Source organism: Kogia breviceps, chromosome 11, assembly GCF_026419965.1.
Source record: "Kogia breviceps isolate mKogBre1 chromosome 11, mKogBre1 haplotype 1, whole genome shotgun sequence".
NCBI lineage: Eukaryota > Metazoa > Chordata > Mammalia > Artiodactyla > Physeteridae > Kogia > Kogia breviceps.
This window is the reverse complement of record NC_081320.1, coordinates 49,448,515-49,469,752: the sequence shown is the minus strand read 5'-3', so window position 1 is coordinate 49,469,752 and position 21,238 is coordinate 49,448,515. Positions and strand designations below refer to the sequence as shown.

General features: G+C 45.3%; 1 protein-coding gene across 1 annotated transcript in view; it reads right to left on the bottom strand.

The window, feature by feature from the left end:
• Positions 1-21,238, bottom strand: part of PELI1 (pellino E3 ubiquitin protein ligase 1) — a 325,875-nt gene that overhangs the window by 239,446 nt on the left and 65,191 nt on the right. Inside the window, exon 2 of the mRNA XM_067007513.1 lies at positions 7,567-7,628. The gene's annotated coding sequence lies outside the window, so the exon portion shown is untranslated. The remainder of the gene's footprint in view (positions 1-7,566; positions 7,629-21,238) is intronic.

Below are 21,238 nucleotides of genomic sequence, written 5' to 3'. Positions count from 1 at the left end.
CTTTGTTTCTGTGGTCACCATGTACCCTCAAGATATCAGTTGCTCCCAAGGCGACTGATTTCCTCTGCTCTCTTGGTTATGGTTGAGGAGGTCACTGGGAGAGTAGGAGGGAGGAACCCTCTTAGAGCCAGGGTCCCATAGGACCCAGAGTTGGAGGGTAAGCAGAAGCCAGGCTGGGAGAGATCTCAGTACCAAATGGGGAGAAATGCTGACTGAACCACCAAGCCACGTTAGCTTTATAATATGCGAAAAGTGTCTCCTCCTCATGCCTCTTTTGGCCACATCTCTACTCACCACTCTTCTCTATAAAGTTGTTGCCCACTGACTCACCCTCTAGGGCTTGCTGGCAAACTTTCAATTCCTTCTGGCTTTCAGCTGAGGGGCCCCTCCCAGACTTCTCCACTCATTCCCACCCTTCACAAAGCCTTGGAAACTTTGTTGAAAACTTGGGTGGTATGTGATCACCCAGGTGCCACAGTAAGTCCTGAGTAGAGTGAACCCCTCTGCTCTCTCTGAGCCCTCGGTCTAATTCAAATTTAGGAGGACACAGAGACTACAGGGTAAAGAAAAAGCAAGCAGAGTTTGTGGTTCCACCCCCAGGCAGCATTACCTAGCCTAGAGCAGACACGTTTTTTGATTCAATTCAACTAGGGTTAATTAATGCATTCAAGAAAGTGGTGGGTGAAAATCTCCCAGAGATATCCATCTCAACACCAAGACCCAGCTTCACTCAATGACCAGCAAGCTAAAGGGCTGGACACCCTATGCCAAACAACTAGCAAGACAGGAACACAGTGCCATCCATTAGCAGAGAGGATGCCTAAAATCATAATAAGGCTACAGACACCCCAAAATACACCACCAGATGTGGAAATGCCCATCAGAAAGACAAGATCCAGCCTCAGCCACCAGACAGACAAGGTCCAGCCCCATCCACCAGAACACAGGCACTAGTCCCCTCAACCAGGAAACTTACTCAACCCACTGAACCAACCTTAGCCACTGGGGACAGACACCAAAAACAATGGGAACTACGAACCTGCAAGCCTGCAAAAAGGAGACCCCAAACACAGTAAGATAAGCAAAATGAAAAGACAGAAAAACACACGGCAGATGAAGGAGCAAGGTAAAAACACACCAGACCTAACAAATGAAGAGGAAATAGGCAGTCTACCTGAAAATGAATTCAGAATAATGATAGTAAAGATGATCCAAAATCTTGGAAATAGAATAGACAATGCAAGAAGCATTTAACAAGGACCTAGAAGAACTAAAGAGGAAGCAAGCAACGATGAACAACACAATAAATGAAATTTAAAATACTCTAGATGAGATCAATAGCAGAATAACTGAGGCAGAAGAACGGATAAGTGACCTGGAAGATAAAATAGTGGAAATTACTGCAGAGCAGAATAAAGAAAAAAGAATGAAAAGAACTGAAGACAGTCTCAGAGACCTCTGGGACAATATTAAATGCACCAACATTCAAATTATAGGGGTCCCAGAAGAAGAAGAGAAAAAGAAAGGGACTGAGAAAATATTTGAAGAGATTATAGTTGAAAACTTCCCTAATATGGAAAAGGAAATAGTTAATCAAGTCCAGGAAGCACAGAGAGTCCCATACAGGATAAATCCAAGGAGAAACATGCCAAAACACATATTAATCAAACTATCAAAAATTAAATACAAAGAAAACATATTAAAAGCAGCAAGGGAAAAACAACAAATAACACACAAGGGAATCCCCATAAGGTTAACAGCTGATCTTTCAACAGAAACTCTGCAAGCCAGAAGGGAGTGGCAGGACATATTTTAAGTGATGAAGGAGAAAAACCTACAACCAAGATTATTCTACACAGCAAGGATCTCATTCAGATTTGATGGAGAAATTAAAACCTTTACAGACAAGCAAAAGCTGAGAGAGTCCAGCACCACCAAACCAGCTTTACAACAAATACTAAAGGAACTTCTCTAGGCAAGAAACACAAGAGAAGGAAAAGACCTACAAGAACAAACTCGAAACAATTAAGTAAATGGTAATAGGAACATACATATCGATAAATACCTTAAATGTAAATGGATTAAATGCTCCCACCAAAAGACACAGACTGGCTGAATGGATACAAAAACAAGACCCATATATATGCTGTCTACAAGAAACGCACTTCAAACCTAGGGACACATACAGACTGAAAGTAAGGGGATGGAAAAAGATATTCCATGCAAATGGAAATCAGAAGAAAGCTGGAGTAGCAATTCTCATATCAGACAAAATAGACTTTAAAATAAAGACTATTACAAGAGACAAAGAAGGATGCTACATAATGATCAAGGGATTGATCCATGAAGAAGATACAACAATTGTAAATATTTATGCACCCAACATAGGAGCACCTCAATACATAAGGCAAATACTAACAGCCATAAAAGGAGAAATCAACAGTAACACAATCATAGTAGGGGACTTTAACACCCCACTTTCACCAAAGGACAGATCATCCAAAATGAAAATAAATAAGGAAACACACGCTTTAAATGACACGTTAAACAAGATGGACTTAATTGATATTTATAGGACATTCCATCCAAAAACAACAGAATACACTTTCTTCTCAAGTGCTCATGGAACATTCTCCAGGATAGATCATGTCTTGGGTCACAAATCCAGCCTTGGTAAATTTAAGAAAATTGAAATCATATCAAGTATCTTTTCCGACCACAATGCTATGAGACTAGATATCAATTAAAGGAAAAGATCTGTAAAAAATACAAACACATGAAGGCTAAACAATACACTACTTAATAACGAAGGGATCACTGAAGAAATCAAAGAGGAAATCAAAAAATACCTAGAAACAAATGACAATGGAGACACGACCACCCAAAACCTACAGGATGCAGCAAAAGCAGTTCAAAGAGGGAAGTTTATAGCAATAAAATCCTACCTTAAGAAACAGGAAACATCTCGAATAAACAACTTAACCTTGCACCTAAAGCAATTAGAGAAAGAAGAACAAAAAACCCCCAAATTTAGCAGAAGGAAAGAAATAATAAAGATCAGATCAGAAATAAATGAAAAAGAAATGAAGGAAACAATAGCAAAGATCAATAAAACTAAAAGCTGCTTCCTTGAGAAGATAAACAAAATTGATAACCCATTAGCCAGACCCATCAAGAAAAAAAGGGAGAAGACTCAAATCAATAGAATTAGAAATGAAAAAGGAGAAGTTACAACTGACACTGCAGAAATACAAAAGATTGTGAGAGATTACTACAAGCAACTATATGCCAATAAAATGGACAACCTGGAAGAAATGGACAAATTCTTAGAAATGCACAACGTGCCGAGACTGAACCAGGAAGAAATAGAAAATATGAACAGACCAATCACAAGCACTGAAATTGAAAATGTGATTAAAAATCTTCCAACAAACAAAAGCCCAGGACCAGATGGCTTCACAGACGAATTCTATCAAACATTTAGAGAAAAGTTAACACCTATCCTTCTCAAACTCTTCCAAAAGATAGCAGAGGGAGGAACACTCCCAAGCTCATTCTATGAGGCCACCATCACCCTGATACCAAAACCAGACAAAGACGTCACAAAGTAAGAAAACTACAGGCCAATATCACTGATGAACATAGATGCAAAAATCCTCAACAAAATACTAGCAAACAGAATCCAACAGCATATTTTTTTTTTTTTTTTTTTTTTTTTTTTGCGGTATGCGGGCCTCTCACTGTTGTGGCCTCTCCCATTGCGGAACACAGGCTCCGGACGCGCAGGCCTAGCGGCCATGGCTCACGGGCTTAGTTGCTCCGCGGCATGTGGGATCTTCCCGGACCAGGGCACGAACCCGTGTCTCCTGCATCGGCAGGCGGATTCTCAACCACTGCGCCACCAGGGAAGCCCCCAACAGCATATTACAAGGATCATACACCATGATCAAGTGGGGTTTATTCCAGGAATGCAAGGATTCTTCAATACATGCAAATCAATCAACGTGATACACCAGATCAACTAACTGAAGGAGAAAAACCATATGATCATCTCAATAGATGCAGAGAAAGCTTTTGACAAAATTCACCACCGATTTATGATAAAAACCCTCCAGAAAGTAGGCATAGAGGGAACTTTCCTCAACATAATAAAGGCCATATATGACAAACCCACAGCCAACATTGTCCTCAATGGTGAAAAACTAAAACCATTTCCACTAAGATCAGGAACAAGACAAGGTTGCCCACTCTCACCACTCTTATTCAACATAGTTTTGGAAGTTATAGCCACAGCAATCAGAGAAGAAAAAGAAATAAAAGGAATCCAAATCAGAAAAGAAGAAGTAAAGCTGTCACTGTTTGCAGATGACATGATACTATACATAGAGAATCCTAAAGATGCTACCAGAAAATGACTAGAGCTAATCAATGAATTTGGTAAAGTAGCAAGATACAAAATTAATGCACAGAAATCTCTGACATTCTTAAACACTAATGATGAAAAATCTGAGAGTGAAATTAAGAAAACACTCCCATTTACCATTGCAACAAAAAGAATAAAATATCTAGCAATAAACCTACCTAAGGAGATAAAAGACTTGTATGCAGAAAATTATAAGACACTGATGAAAGAAATTAAAGATGATACAAATAGATGGAGAGATATACCATGTTCTTGGACTGGAAGAATCAATATTGTGAAAATGACTATACTACCCAAAGCAATCTACAGACTCAATGCAATCCCTATCAAACTACCACTGGCATTTTTTACAGAACTAGAACAAAAACTTTCACAATTTGTATGGAAACACAAAAGACCCCGAATAGCCAAAGCAATCTTGAGAAAGAAAAATGGAGCTGGAGGAATCAGGCTCCCTGACTTCAGACTATACTACAAAGCTACAGTAATCAAGACAGTATGGTACTGGCACAAAAACAGAAATATAGACCAATGGAACAGGACAGAAAGCCCAGAGATAAACCCACACACATATGGTCACCTTATCTTTGATAAAGGAGGCAAGAATATACAGTGGAGAAAAGACAGCCTCTTCAATAAGTGGTGCTGGGAAAACTGGACAGCTACATGTAAAAGTATGAAATTAGAACAATCCCTAACACCACACACAAAAATAAACTCAAAATGGGTTAAAGACCTAAATGTAAGGCCAGACACTATCAAACTCTTAGAGGAAAACATAGGCAGAACACTCTATGACATAAATCATAGCAAGATCCTTTTTGACCCACCTCCTAAAGAAATGGAAATTCAAAAAAAATAAACAAATGGGACCTAATGAAACTTAAAAGCTTTTGCACAGCAAAGGATACCATAAACAAGACCAAAAGACAACCCTCAGAATGGGAGAAAATAGTTGCAAATGAATCAAGGGACAAAGGATTAATCTCTAAAATTTATAAGCAACTCATGCAGCTCAATAACAAAAAAACAAACAACCCAATCCAAAAATGGGCAGAAGACCTAAACAGACATTTCTCCAAAGAAGATATACAAATTGCCAACCAACACGTGAAAGAATGCTCAACATCATTAATCATTAGAGAAATACAAATCAAAACTACAATGAGATATCATCTCACACCAGTCAGAATGGCCATCATCAAAAAATCTAGAAATAATAAATGCTGGAGAGGGTGTGGAGAAAAGGGAACACTCTTGCACTGTTGGTGGGAATGTAAATTGATACAGCCACCATGGAGAACAGTATGGAGGTTCCTTAAAAAACTAAAAATAGAACTACTGGGCATATACCCTGAGAAAACCATAATTTATAAAGAGTCATGTACCAAAATGTTCATTGCAGCTCTATTTACAATAGCCAGAACATGGAAGCAACCTAAGTGTCCATCAACAGATGAATGGATAAAGAAGATGTGGCACATATATACAATGGAATATTACTCTGCCATAAAAATAAACGAAATTGAGTTATTTGTAGTGAGGTGGATGGACCTGCAGTCTGTCATACAGAGTGAAGTAAGTCAGAAGGAGAAAAACAAATACCATATGCTAACACATATATATGGAATCTAAGAAAAAAAAAATGTCATGAAGAGCCTAGGGGTAGGATGGGAATAAAACACAGACCTACTAGAGCATGGTCTTGAGGATATGGGGAGGGGGAAGGGTAAAAAATAAAATAAAATAAAAAATAGTAATATTTTTATTTTTAATTTACCCTAGTTTCCAATCTGCTGCAAGCTTCTCAAAGGCAATGATGGGGTATGTGTTTGACCCATTTAAATCCCTGCACTGAGTTTTGTTCCTGACATGTAGTATACACTCATATACACTCAATGGACATTTGTAAATTGATTAAAGAATGAGGAATCACAAAAAAAAAAAAAGAAAAGAAAAGAAAGTAGTGATTGCTGCGGAGGCAAATTTAAGAGTAAGAACCCTCTGTTGAGGAGGAGGGGCAATAAGTGGTAGCCAATGTTCAGAGAACAGGAAATGTCTCTGGAAAGACAGGCTGTGAAATCATGACAAGGATCAAATGCCTAAATGCTGAAGGAAATCCACGTGAAGGAAAGAGAAGCTGCAGGGTGGGTTCTGAAGGGAGATTACCGGATGAAGCAAGATCCCAAGCACTGTCCCTATTTTCCTCAGACCCATGCAAGCCTCTCCCTTCTTTCGTTTGTGCAATGCCTATTTGCATCTACTTCACTATGGGCACTCAAGAATCGACACAAATAATGTATTTCTCTGCATATTTTTTCTGTCTCCCTGGATATCTCTTCCTCCATTTTTGAGAAGAAACATAAAGAAACAACTTTTTCGGGCTTCCCTGGTGGCGCAGTGGTTGAGAGCCCGCCTGCCGATGCAGGGGACACGGGTTCGTGTCCCGGTCCGGGAAGATCCCATGTGCTGCAGAGCGGCTGGGCCCGTGAGCCATGGCTGCTGAGCCTGCGCGTCTGGAGCCTGTGCTCCGCAACGGGAGAGCCCACAACAGTGAGAGGCCCGCGTAACACACACACACACACACACACACACACACACACACACACACACACACAAAAGAACTTTTTCTCTGGAAGACTGATTTCATCACCAATAGTCCATTTCCAGAGATATACCATATCTCAGGACATATCTCGTGTGCTATGTCCCAGGAACACTTTAACACATTTTCATAAATAATCGTCACATGCATTCTCAAGGGTTATTGGCTATCCTTCTGTCAGTGAGTGGGGTAAAGAGTAGAGCATTCTCTCATAAAGTTAGACAAAAACAGAGTATCTGGGTGTTGCTTTGGCTTTCCTGACTGTTGGACTATGACACTTGCTGTACTTTTTCTAAAACTCTGTGATTTTGAGGTCACACTGACGGAATGCTCCTTTGTACTCTTGCTGCTGTCTGGAAATATTTGTTTTCATCTTATGGATTAAAGAGAGCTCAGAGTTCTATAGTTTAATAAGTTCAACCCAGATAGTGGTGAACAGCCCATGCTTCACCCATACCATTCTGATATAATACAGGACATCCAAATATGCCTTTTGAAATTCTGATTAGCTCAGGGCAGGAAAGTTTGAATCACTTACCTTACATTCCACTTGCTGTTAGAGGAGATTTCTCCCAGGTTCACCTCATATACACACACCACCTGGGGGGAAAAGAATCAAGAAATATTTTCCCTCACGGCGAAGTTGAATAAACTTTAACTTCCTTCCTTTGCACTTGAACAGTTAGATATCCCTCATCTTACCAAATGTCAGCTTCTCCCTCCTATGGGATGATCCCCCTCATCTTCCCAAGGTCTTTCTGCTGCTTTGATACCTCTCTCTCTCCTGAATCATTCCCATTCACAAAGAAAATACACATGAAAAATTCCCATTCTCTCATATCCCCTGGCTACAGCCCCACCTCCCTGTGCCCCATCGTACCCAAATTTCTAGAATACTTCTCTGCCCACTGCCGAAGCTTCTGCCTTCATGGCACCACTGAAAGGACATGTCTCGGGGTCCCCAATGACTGCCCAAGTGCAATGGTTGTGTTTTTGTCCTAATCTGTTTTGATCTGACCATTCCCGCCTCCTGGACCCTACCTTGGCTTCCGGGTCAACCTATCTGCTGGTTTCCTTCCTTCCTCCCTCCCTGCCTCTATCTGCTTAGCCTGTTCCATCCAACTTCATATGCTGGGGCAAATGGAGGGTTTTGTCTCAGCCTCTGTCCTCCTCTACCTATGCCCTCCCTGGGTCATCTCATCAGTGCCCAGGGACTGAAATTCCCTCTTCATGCTGTTGACCCTCAAATTTCTACCAACTGAGACCTCTCCAGTCCAAGACTGGCTCACAGAACTACCTGCCATTGTGGCTTCTCCTTGGTCAGTGTCTCAAGGATGTCTCACAGCCAACCAATCCAAAACAAGGGCTGATCTGCATTTCTGAGCATTTGAAAATTAAAGGAATTTATTCTTGTCTTCATCCTGGGTGATAATGCCTGCTGCTAAAATCTGTGTGTGTGTGTGTGTGTGTGTGTGTGTGAGAGAGAGAGAGAGAGAGAGAGAGAGAGAAAGAAGTGTGGTTTGGGTGTGTGACCTAGAGTTCTATCCTCACTTGCCATGTGTATAGTATCCTGATAGGCAGCTATGTGTCATTTTCCCTGGGTTTATTTCTATTGGATTATTTGGCATTTTCCTACTAATTCCATGATATTTTGAATCATGACCCCCATGCCCCAATACCAACAAAAGTCCACTTCCCACATATTTCCTGGAATGTTGGGAAATGTTCTATATGATGATTGCCTTGCTGGGACCACGGGGCCAGGCCATACCCTTTCAGTGGGACTTGAGAGGGTTTCCCTGAAGGAAAGAGATGTTCTCACTGCCATTCAATCACAGAAGAATTAGTTCTGTGCCTTAGATGTAAGTTAGAAAAACCATAATCTCTCTGGGTTCAAGGCCTGAGGACACTGAAAAGGCTAGTAGTGGGCAGGTTCCTGAGTTACATGAACATAAAACAACATTTGAAAGCTTTTTTGTGTGTCATCTTACTTGTCCATCTCCCACCGTGGCTGTCCCCGAAGGTCCTAACTCATCAACCATGAAGCTTCCAACAAGGGGGATTCTCTGGAGCAAGACCACATAAGAGGGACCATGAAGTTCTGGCCCGTAGCTCTCCATCCCGGTATGCTGGAATTACAGGGGGGGCTTTAGAAAGTGCTAAGGGCAGAGACCTTCTCCAGAGACTCTGATCTACATGGCCTGGGTGTGGCCTGGTTTTCAGTTTCCCAGGTGATTCAGATGCACAGCCAAGTTTGAGAGCTCAACTCTGGGCCACACTGGCACCAGCTTCACAAGGTTTTTCTTCACCACAGATGATTTCTAGCAGTAGGATTTCAGCTCCAGAGAGCCTTGGGCTTGCATCTATCACATGGTACCTTCCTGTAATGTTCAGTGTAGACTTCTCTTTCCCAATGGACTGTGAGTACTTTGAAGACTGGGGCTGTGTCATTGCACCTGCTTCTCTATGTCCAGTATACCATGGCACTCAATAAATGTTAGCTCAATGCATAGGTGCATGTCCCAAGCAAGGTGAAGTGGATGGTTGCCCCCAGATCCCATGCCCTGGCATTCAAGTTCACCTTCAGAGACCCCACACCACCTGCTGCACATTGGGTGTGTACTTTGCATCACAGTACATTCCAGACTCTGTCCCCAGGGCACTCTGTGTAGAATTGTTCTGCTGCTGCCTCCTCCAGAGGGTGGGAAACTCACCACAGTAGTTATCTCCCTATTTGCTATGGCTGGGGACTGTCAGCCCAGAATGTTTCATCAGCCACTCCAAGCCTGCTCTCCCACTGGCCCAGGAATGTGGTTCCATGAACGCTGGAATGTCTGCAACCAAATGGGTGGTTCTGAGAAAGCTCCTAGATGCCGTGGAAGCAAGTGTTCCATGAGGAATAGTTTCTCTTTGGGATGTGTCACTGGTTTGACATTATAACCTGTCATTCTCTGAGTCTCAGGATGACATCATCTAGCTCAGGTCTCTGGGTGTGGTGGGAGGTGTTGCTGGTATTGTTTGTGTTTGGTTTTAGGCAGCTCTATTCCTTGGGACTGAATCCTTCAGAATGGGGTGTCTTAACCCAGGGCTGATAGATGGGTCTTAGGGAGCAGGGCCCGTGACTCCCTGAAATTGTATATGGGGTATTGTATCTGTAGGCTTTAAGCACATTTCTCTAAAGAGAGAGCCCTCTAATTTTCTTCAGATATTTTAAATTGTCCATGAAACTGCAAAAGTTTTGGCCCATCGACTTCCCACTGTTTTCCCCACAGTTTGAACTTTCCGCTGTTCCTAGAAGGGCTTGACCGGATAAGTTCTAACATCATTCTGGCACAAGGTACGGAATGAGGTTATCTGGATTAGACCAGCCTCTGTGGACGTAGAAAGAGACTATGGGTTACTTGGTTTTCTGAGAACGTGAAAGGTAGAGGAGCATATTAGTGGCCATCTGTCACCCTCTATCTTGAACATTGATGAGTGTGTGTGTGAGAGAGAGAGGGTGTGAGAGAGTGTGCGTGTGTGTGTGAGAGTGTGAGTGTGTATGAGTGTGAGAGAAAGTGTTAAAGTGTGAGAGTCTGTGTGTGTGAGAGTGTGTGAGAAAGTGTGTGAGTGCATGTGTGTATGAGAGTGCATGTGAGTGTGTGTGTGGGTGGGTGTGTGAGGGAGTGTGTGACTGTATGTGTGTATGAGAGAGTGTGTAAGAGTGTATGAAAGAGTGAGTGTATGGGTGTGTGAGGAAGTATGTGTGAGTATGTGAGAGTGTGAGAGTGCGTGTGAAGGAGTGAGTGTGGGTATGTGAGGCAGAGTGTGAGTGTGTGTGAGAGAGAATATGTATGTGAGAGAGTGTGTGTGTGTGAGAGGATGTGAGTGTGAGACCGAGCGAGCGCTGCAGTCGTCCTCCCACTGAGCGTGCGTGTCACACTGACAGGCGCCCGTGTCTCATGTGCCTGCCTTTCCGTGTTCACAGCCCTAGTTTTCCCGGGCTCTGTGACACTTACCCAGACTGGAATCTCCTCCAAGACGAACCTGCTGCCACCAGCACCCCCATCCCTGCCCACCCTGAACTCCTCACACAGCGCCCCCGCCCCATCACCCGGTTCTCCAGGTCGGGTTGGGTTTATTTTCAGCAGGACGCGCGCCCGCGCCCGTGCCCCCTCCCCCTCCCCCTCCCCGGGCAGGGGCCGCGAATGAAGCGAAGCCTTGTTCCCACCGCGGAGCGGCGGCCCCAGCGCTCGGCTCCATCTCCTCCGCCGTGGAAACAGTGGCCGGCGGAGGGCTGAGGCCGGGAAGGCAGCGCCCGACTCAGAGAAGTTGGGGGAGCGCAGCCAGGGCTGGAAACGCCAGGCCTGCTCCCTCTCTGCTCTGGGCCCACCGCTGTCCCGGGGAGAGCGCGACGCCGGAGGCCTCCCTCACTGCTTAGGGCGGGCAGTGGGTCGGGGGACATCAGCCTCTAACGTGGCCTGTTGGCTCACAGCCTTGTATTCCCTCCCCGAGGGCTGGCAGCCCTCCCTCCTCAGTCCCTGGTGCTGGGGTACTAAAAAGGCAGCATGGTGCCAGGGGGTACTTTTCTTGGCAGATGCTGGGCCCTGAATTCGGGGAAGTAGGTCCCACGCGAGGAACATGGAAATCCTGGGCTTTGTTATGAAACTGACTGTGGGGCCCGAAGCCTTGTATTCTCTCCTTACCTAGAATTTTCTGTTTAAACCCCACGCATGCATGAGCACATACTTAGGTACATAGGGTACCGCAGAAGGCGCCTGCCCTCAAGGAGACTGCAGTGTACTGTGGAACACATATCTGCACACAAGAATAACGACTATCATTTCAAAACGGTAGCTGGCATTTAGGAAGTGCGGACCACACCAGATATATGTGCTTCGCACGTTACACAGATGACCTGTTTTCATCCTCACAGTACATCTGAAGTAGGTACCGCTGTTATGAGAGTTTACAGAGGAAAGTAAAGCTCAGAGAAGTTAACTAACTTGCTCTAGGTCACACAGTAGGTAAGTGGCTAAGCCAAGCATCAAGTCCAAGTCCAAGCCCAAGTCCATCTCCAAAGCCTGTGACTGAACCACTACTATGAGCTACCCCTATAGGGATGCCAGGCAATCTGAGCAGCCCCAAGAGTGGTACAAACAGTACATGATATGGGCATTCAGAAGAATGAAAAAAACAGGTGATAAGAGGAAGGGGACAGAGTAGAGTGGGAAGGAGAATTATAATTCTGGAAAAGAGAACCTTGGACTCTGCCGTGAAAATCCATTAGTTCCACTAAAAGCTTGATATTGAAAGGATGCCTGTGGTGATCTCAAAAGCTGTGCCCAATCTCTCCATTCTGACAGGCCAACCGAGCCACCAGTGTGGGAGCCCCTTGTCTGCTCCCAGGCCCCACCCATTGCAGCTGATTCCCAGGGGCTCTGAGTGTTCTGATGATGCTCTAGTGCTCCACCCCATCCTCCCAGATCCCTCTTCCTGGCTGTGTGGGCTTTGCTTTTAACAACCTGCTCCTGTTGCTTCCTTAAAGGCCTGCCCTTGGGCTGATGGAGCCATTTTCTCCTTCAGGAGCAGGAAGCCCTTGGGAATGTGTAAACCCCATCCTCGGGGTCACCTGTAGCCGTGGATGACTGTAGGATAAATGCTCAGCAACCTTCCCTAAAGGTGGTACAGACACTGAGGGATGATTTCTACTCCAGAGCTCCTCGGGGCCTGGCTGGAGCTGGGCTTCATCTGAGGTCATATCCATATCCTTGCCCTGCCTACTTCCCTACTCCCACGAGAAATTTCTCGTGCACACACAAATCAACATGTGTGCACAAACCTCATCTCAGGGTCTGCTCCCAGGAACCAGACTTAAGACAGTGTGGCTGTGAAGTTCCAGCAACATCTCTGGGGAGGCCGAGTTGAGTTGAGCTGACAGGACACCATGCCAAGCCTGAGGCTCCAGGGACATTTGTGGGTCAAAGAACCCCTAAAGGAAGAGTGAGAGCTTCAGGAGAGCAGTGCAGGGACATGGACCGACTTTCACCGCTCCCACAGGAGCGCCTGTCTACGACTGCACATAGCGACTTCTGGGGTGGCCGTGGGCCTTCCTCTCAGAGCTGGGACTCTGCTCTCCTGCTCTGCTCATTCCCACGTCACATGCATGTGAGGGGCTGGAGTTATCGGAACAGAGGAGGGGAAACGAGGTGACTCCTGAAGGATAGATAAAAGGTGATGGAGAATATTCTTGGGAGAGAAACAAGATGAACACTGAGGAGGACGTCCTCTTGGGTCTCCTATTCATCAGTGGAGCTAGACCTGGGGCCATGGCCTTGCAGCCTGCTCACTGAAGGTCAGACCCCTCTAGGCCACCTGCAGAGCCCTCAGCCCACAACTGGGACAGCCACTGAATAGGAGCCTTTTCTTCCTTCAGTAACTCTTACTCCTGCCAACCATGGCACACTAAGGTGAGAGTAGGTGGTGATTCCGATGGAGGTTACCTCACCTGAGGAGCCATGTTCCCTGAGTTTCAGGTACAAAGACTCTGATGAGAAGACACACAGTGATTAGGACTCCCTCTATGGATATTCCACATCACCCCATGAACACGCACACAGGCGTGTGCGCACGCGCGCGCACACACACACACACACACACACACACACACACCCCTCTTGTATTCTCTCAACCATGCATTGACCTCAGTCAAGCCAGCTGGGTCGAGGCAGGTGACCGGGCCTTGAGGCCGGTTGTAAAGCCAGACTTTGGGGCGCCTGCGTTTTCCTGCTTGAGTAAGCCCTATCTGGCAGCCTGACCCAGATAAACAACAGCTCAGGTCACAAGAAAAGTGGTGGGGCTGGGAGAAAGAAAGTGGAGCACCGCAGGGCCTTGAGACCTGGCTGACAGTGATGGGCCCCTCCCCTGCTCAAGTCATCCTGACTCTCACTCCACATCTGCTCAGAAAGTGTGACCTGCTGCCTGCGGAATGCAGTTGCTTTCCTCCACAGCCTTGCGCAGGAGAGGAACAGCCTTTTCACCTCCGGGGAGAAGCATCTCCCTTGGCCCCAAAGGGATGCTGTCCCCTGCCTTCTTCCTCATTCCTGCAGTTTTGGCAATTCTCCCTCCCTGGGTGATGCTACGTGTGGTCTTCATTGGAGATTATCCTCCACTCGTGGGTGTTTATCCATCATGAACCAGGAACGTGCTTCCTCCTCTCAGTCTGGGAAGGTCCTAAGGTAGTGTACAGTTCCTCCTCCTTCGTCAGAACTTCCACTGATACTTCCCACAGCCAAACTCAGGCCTCAGAGTGGGCTGTGAAAATCTTCAGCAGGAAAGGTAGAGTTCCCAGTGATATATTTCCCTCCATTCAGGAAAAGCAGTAACTTCAGATTCTCTCAGTAATAACTCAGTTGACTGTTAGGGCCATTGTGGACTATTGTGTAGGTGGCATGCTGCACAAATTTGCCCTGCTGAAGGGATGAGAGGAGGCTGAAACTCAGCCCGAGCTTTCTTTGCCAGGCCATATACTCTGGTATGAGACTGCATCCTTTTTATTCTTTTGCAAAAACCCCCTCTTTGCTCAATGGGCTGTGTACCTAGAAGGGACACCTCTTCCTAATTCATACAAAGGCTCCCTATAATCTAGCTTCTGACCTGGCAACCTTGCTTCCCTCATGCTCTGCGTAGGAATGTTCTCATCTTTGCAGTCTCAAAAGACAACATCTTTCTCTTTTCATCTCTCCCCCTTCTGTCTCAGGTCGGTCTAATAGAATCAGAGACCAACAGTCTATCCCTGTCATTGAGAAAGTAATGCCCACGTGCTTTCTCAGATTCTCCATCCTCAATAAACAGTAGCCCCAGCCATGCTGGACAGAACTGTCAATCCTGGTTTGCCCATCCACTCGGCCTGGTCTTTCTTCTTTTCCTCCCACAGTGTCCAGCAAGATCATTTCTTATGAGACTTTCTCCTGAGAAGGTGAACAAAGATGAACCTGAAAAGATCCCCCTGATCCTGCTGCAGACTTAAGAAATGGCAGGTGGAGCTCGTGACCAGCCTGGCTCCAATTCCCCTTTGCTCTCTTATGTAATATTTATTTCCCCTTGTTGGGTCTTCTCCTGCTAGGCTGTGAGCTGGAACTAAGCACTGCAGCTGGGGGCAGTGCCCAGCACAGAGAAGAGCTAAAACAAAATTGTAGAAAGTGCCTGCCAGGTACACTCCCCTCACCAGCTTCAGTCTGTCTGATGCAGTGAAGGCACACTTATATCTCAAGCCCAGTTAGAAGCCAGGTCCATGAAGAAGCGGGCTGGTTTCTCAGTGTGCCTTATCACCACAGTGTGACTTTTTTTTTTCTTCTTTTTTTGTGGTACGCGGGCCTCTCACTGCTGTGGCCCCTCCCGTTACAGAGCACAGGCTCCGGACGTGCAGGCTCAGTGGCCATGGCTCATGGGCCCAGCCGCTCCGCAGCATGTGGGATCTTCCCGGACCGGGGCACAAACCCGTGTCCCCTGCATCGGCAGGCGGACTCTCAACCACTGCGCCACCAGGGAAGCCCCACAGTGTGACTTTGTCTTCCTGAGCTTGCTGTACAAGTGAAAAAAGAACAGTTTCTCCTAACCAATGGATGCAAGAACTTTATGCTGGGGAGAGGGTAGAACAGAAAGAGTAGCATTTTGACACCAGGGCTCAAGTCTTCTTTGGGGATGAAGATAATACATGGCCTGTTTGATTCACGCAGTTGTAGGACCAAGTGTGGTGGAAACGCTCTGTTCAGCCCTCAAGTGCTAAACTAATGAGAGTTGTTATTACTGCAGCTCTACTCCTTCTGCCGTCCATCCTGTCCTGTCACGGAGAGAATACTGAACCTGGAGAACCTCTATATTTCTAGAAAAGTCTGTCTCCCAAAACATGATTGTTTTCTCCTCATTAGACTTTTATTAGCAGTTATGGGAAAGTTTCATGAGCTTGGCTTTGAACCTTCTAAACTAGCAGTGATTTTTCTGCTTCTGCCTCAGGAGGCTTCAGCAAAAACAATCAGTTTGGGTTTGTTCTCCCCCCTCCCTTGCAACTACAGCCCTGATCCTGCAACCCAGCACTTGCTCTAGAACGTGACCCAGTGGAGCCCAGAGGATGTAAAGCACCTTTGGGGAAGTGTGTTTTTCACAATCCAAATAGGCAAACTTCACCTGCTGAGAAATAATTTAAGTTGCTGTTGCTAAAAGAGAAGAAAGATAAGGGGACTGAGGTTAATCACACATCTAGCCTTCTACGCCAGGCACTGTACTAGGTAGTTCAATGTTAACACATTTAATTCTCAGACCAAAACAAAGAGAAGTGTCCTGATATTATATAAAAGGAAAGCGAAGCTTCAGTTAAGTAGATTTCCTGAGGTTACATACCTGCAAGATGGTGATTAGTTTTTGAGACAAATGTTTTTGACTTCAAAAGTTGTCGATAACACACTCATCATACACAGAGGGGCGAGGCTGATTTAAAGATTTTAAAACTGGAATGACAAGAAAGGAAGCAGGGTGGGCTCGTGGCGGGGCTAAGAGCCTGGAAAGTGACCATTACCTTAAAGGTGCCAGGGGTTTTTTAGCCTCTAGAGCTGGATACTTCTTTTCACCTTTGGAGAAGAGTACTCCTTGGTTTGGGGACTATCGCCACCAGAATGGACTTTTTGGTGCTGAGAAGCACTTGCAGGAATTGAGGACAATGGTTTCATGAGAGACTTGGGGACCTGGCTGTGGGCAGCTGCTTCTTGAACCAAGGCAACAAGCTTGGCACAGATAAGAGGAGATACCAGGGCCACCCCTCGGGGTCTCTGTCTATAAAAACCGTATGGTTTAAAAACGTATTACTAAATTCACAGGTAAATGTTAGATATAGCCATTTATCCATGAAGATTTAGAATAATGGGTGGGTAGGAAAGAGCTACTTCTGTCTGTGCTTATTGTTCAATCAGTAAAGCTGCTTACCTGAAGATTCTTTGTAAAGTTCAAGCACCCAAAAGGGTAGCGACACAATTATTTCTCACAGTTCCATGGCGCTTTGGAACCCTTTGTAATTAACCTGTATAGGTTTCTTACCTCCCTAATACTGTTGTTTAATACTGGTTATATCGTCACTTATGATGCTGCATCATTCATCATGCCACCAGCTGCCAATCACTCTCTCAAAGGCTGTTCTGTGCTTCCTTTATGATGACCACAAATGGAAGTTTTATTCAGAGTATGCAGATGAATGTAAACAGTAATTTGTTTTCTAGTCATGTTAAATTATTGATAGGAATTTTATAGTGAAAGCATAGAAACACATCTTCTGATTGTGTCTTATCTTAAACTCATTAGTCTAAATCACCACATTCCTAGAATGTGATCTCTTTCAAGAGAATACATCTCAAAAGACAGCCTCTTCAGCAAGTGGTGCTGGGAAAGTTGGACAGCCACGTGTAAATCCATGAAGTCAGAACACACCCTCATACCATACACAAAAATAAACTCAAAGTGGCTTAAAGATGTAAATATAAGGCATGACATCATAAAACTCCTAAAAAAGAACATAGGAAAAACATTCTCTGACATAAATCGTACCAATGCTTTCTTGGGTCAATCTACCAGGGCAACAGAAATGAAAGCAAAAATAAACAAGTGAGGGCTTCCCTGGTGGCGCAGTGGTTGAGAATCCTCCTGCCGATGCAGGGGACACGGGTTCGTGCCCCGGTCCGGGAAGATCCCATGTGCTGCAGAGCGGCTGGGCCCGTGAGCCATGGCTGCTGAGCCTGCGCGTCCGGAGCCTGTGCTCCGTAATGGGAGAGGCCACAACAGTGAGAGGCCCGCAAAAAAAAAATAAATAAATAAACAAGTGAGACCTAACCAAACTTATAAGCTTTTGCACAGAAAAGAAAACCATAAACAAAACAAAAAGACAACCTACAGACTGGGAAAAATATTTGCAAATCATGCTACTGACAAGGGCTTAATTATCAAAATATACAAACAGCTCATACAACTCAATAGCAAAAATAAAACCCAATCAAAAAATGGGCAGGGCTTCCCTGGTCACACAGTGGTTAAGAATCCACCTGCCAATTCAGGGGACAAGGGTTCGAGCCCTGGTCTGGGAAGATTCCCACATGCCGCAGAGCAACTAAGCCCGTGAGCCATAACTACTGAGCCTGCGCTCTAGAGCCCACACACCACAACTACTGAAGCCCGTGTGCCTAGAGCCCGTGCTCTGCAACAAGAGAAGCCACTGCAATGAGAAGCCTGCGCACCGCAAAGAAGAGTAGCCACAGTTCACTGCAACTAGAGAAAGCCCGCGTGCAGCAGTGAAAGACCCAACGCAGCCAAAAATAAATAAATAAATTTATTTTTATTTTTTTAAAAAAAGATGGGCAGAAGACCTAAATAGACATTAAGAGATTCCTCCCTCTCAGCCCTCTCTTCCTCTCCACCCCCAAAATATTGGAGCAAGAGGAAATGTAAGACCGGGTCCACCAACCCAGCTCCTCTAATGAGATCCACAGTGAACCACCGACGATCTCTCACCAGCCACAGTCCTACTTTCATTTCTGTGTCCTTACCTAGTTTCATAGGAAGTTTCGTGCCTTAAGCTTTTGGCCACCAGAAAACTCAGAGATACATTTGCTACCCAGATATCTCAGATGTATAAGACCCTGTAATCCAGAGAATCTATTCTGATTGGTCTTTTCCCTCATCCTAATTTTATTCTGCATTTATATTTCACTAACGCACTGTGTATTTCCTATAAGCCACGTTTAATCCTTTGTGGAATGAGGTGGGGCACGAATAAATAAATAAGTCATAAAGCCTGACCTCGGAGCTAAATTGAAACGACATACATGTCTTCTCTACCCCCACCCAGCAGGGGTGGCTGATACAATGGTTCCTTCTTCCTGCGAGTGCAGCTGCCTCTGGAGGTGATGCTTTCCAGCCTTCTCACCAGCACTTTGAATTTTCACTTATTTATTCATTCAACAAGCATCTACTGAGCACCTAACATATGTCAGGTGCCGCAGGAGACAAGCAAGTCCCTTCTCTTCTCTTACAGAATCTATGTTATAGGGTGGGGGAAAGAGATAAATGAGTGAGTGAAAAAATAAATCACATGACTTTAGATAAGTGCTATAAAGAATAATACGTCAGGGTAGGGCAATTTATTGTTTTAGCTAGGATGGTCAGGGAAGGCCTCAGGGAGGGGCGATATTTGAACAAAGACATGAATAAAGGGATGGAGGTGAGCCAGAGGATGTTCTGGGGGAAGGATTTTCCAGGCTTCGGTAACAGCCATGCAAAGGCTGTGTGATGACCCCGATGAGCTTGACCCATTCTGGGTGACACCTGACTGTTGTCACCCTCTCCTTCACTAGCATTCTGGTCTAAGCCACCCCGCACCACTGCAGGGGCCTCCTGACTAATCTCCCTGCTTCTATGCTTGCTCCTCTTCTGGCTATTCAGCACACAGAAGCCGGAGAGATCTTTTGAAATTATAAATCAGTTCACCCCACTGTCTTGCTCAAAAGGTTTCAACAGTTTCCCATTATACTCAGAATAAATTCCAAGCTCTTTACCATAGCATATGAGGACCTACATGACCTGGTTCCTCATCTCCTACCACTGCTACTACAACCACCGTCAACACCACCACCATCATTATGACTATCATCACCACCACCACCAACCACCACGACTTCATGCTACACCAAAAAAAAAGCCTCCATAATAATACTAGTTAATGTATACATGTATATATGTATATACATATATAAAGCTCCTATAGTATGGCAGACACTATTCTTAGCACTTTCCTCATAATAGCTCATTTAAGCATCGCATTTAATATACAAATTTATATATAATTTATATAAATTTAACTTACATATAAATGTAAAGCTTCACATTTTCACATAATAGCCCACTTAAGCTTCAACAATGCTGAGGGGAAAGTACTATTATTATCATCATCATTACCCTCACTTTTTTTTTTTTTTTTTTTTTTGGCTTCATTGGGTCTTTGTTGCTGTGTGCTGGCTTTCTCTAGTTGAGGTGAACAGGGGCTACTCTTCATTGTGGTGCGTGGGCTTCTCATTGCGGTGTCTTGTTGCAGTTGCAGTTGCAGAGCACGGGCTCTAGGTGCACGGGTTTCAGTAGTTGTGGCACGTGGGCTCAGTAGTTGTGGCTTGTGGGCTTAGTTGCTCCACAGCATGTGGGATCTTCCCGGAACAGGGCTCGAACCCATGTCCCCTGCATTGGCAGGCGGATTCTTAACCACTGCGCCATCAGGGAAGCCCTAGCCTCACTTTATAGATAAGGAAACTGAGGCATTGAATGAATAATTTGTCCACAGTGAACTAGCTATCAAGTGGTATAGCCAGGATTCAAACCCAAATGGCCTGGCCCTGGAGTCCAAGTGCTTAACCACTGCTCTCTGTGGCCACGCTCCTGCAGTGCAGCTCTACCTCCTAAGCAAGGGTTGATGGGTGCAGTACCTGGTCAGGATGTTAAAGGGAGGGTCATGGCCTCCTTACCCCTTTCCCCCATCTCTCTGGCTGGGATATAGATATGGTGGCAGGCCACCTTGGAGACAGAAGGTGAAGGCAATAACTGAAGTTTAACAAAGCAACAAAATAGAAGGAACCTGGGTCCCCAACAAGATGGAGCCCTTCTATCCATCCTGGATTGCTTAGGGGAGAAAGAAATCAACTTCTGCCTGGTTTAAGCCTCTGTTATGTCAGGTCTTCATTACAACAGCTGGGTCAATATCTGTAATAATAAGTGGGCAAATCAACCTAGAAAACAGAGGTTTGCCAGTGGCACAGCTGCCTGTCCGCGTCTCAGAAGCTGTGATGTGCCAAGGGGCCGATTCAGTCTCTGTGTGAGGTCAGAGGTTTCTGAAGACCACTGCACCAGGTTGCACAAGCCAGAGTCACACGCTAGAGGTGGGGAGGGACCCATCTCCACAACAGGGTGCTAACGTTTTTATTTATGTAGAACCATAAATGTCCCAGTAGTTTTTATGAGTGTAGAGCAGAAAATTATCAAACCAGAGCGAGGTTTCCTAAGCAAAGAGCTGACACTCCAAAAAGTGTCCTTGGGCTTTCCTGGTGGCGCAGTGGTTGAGAGTCCGCCTGCCGATGCAGGGGACACGGGTTCGTGCCCCAGTCCGGGAAGATCCCACATGCCGCGGAGCGGATGGGCCCGTGAGCCAT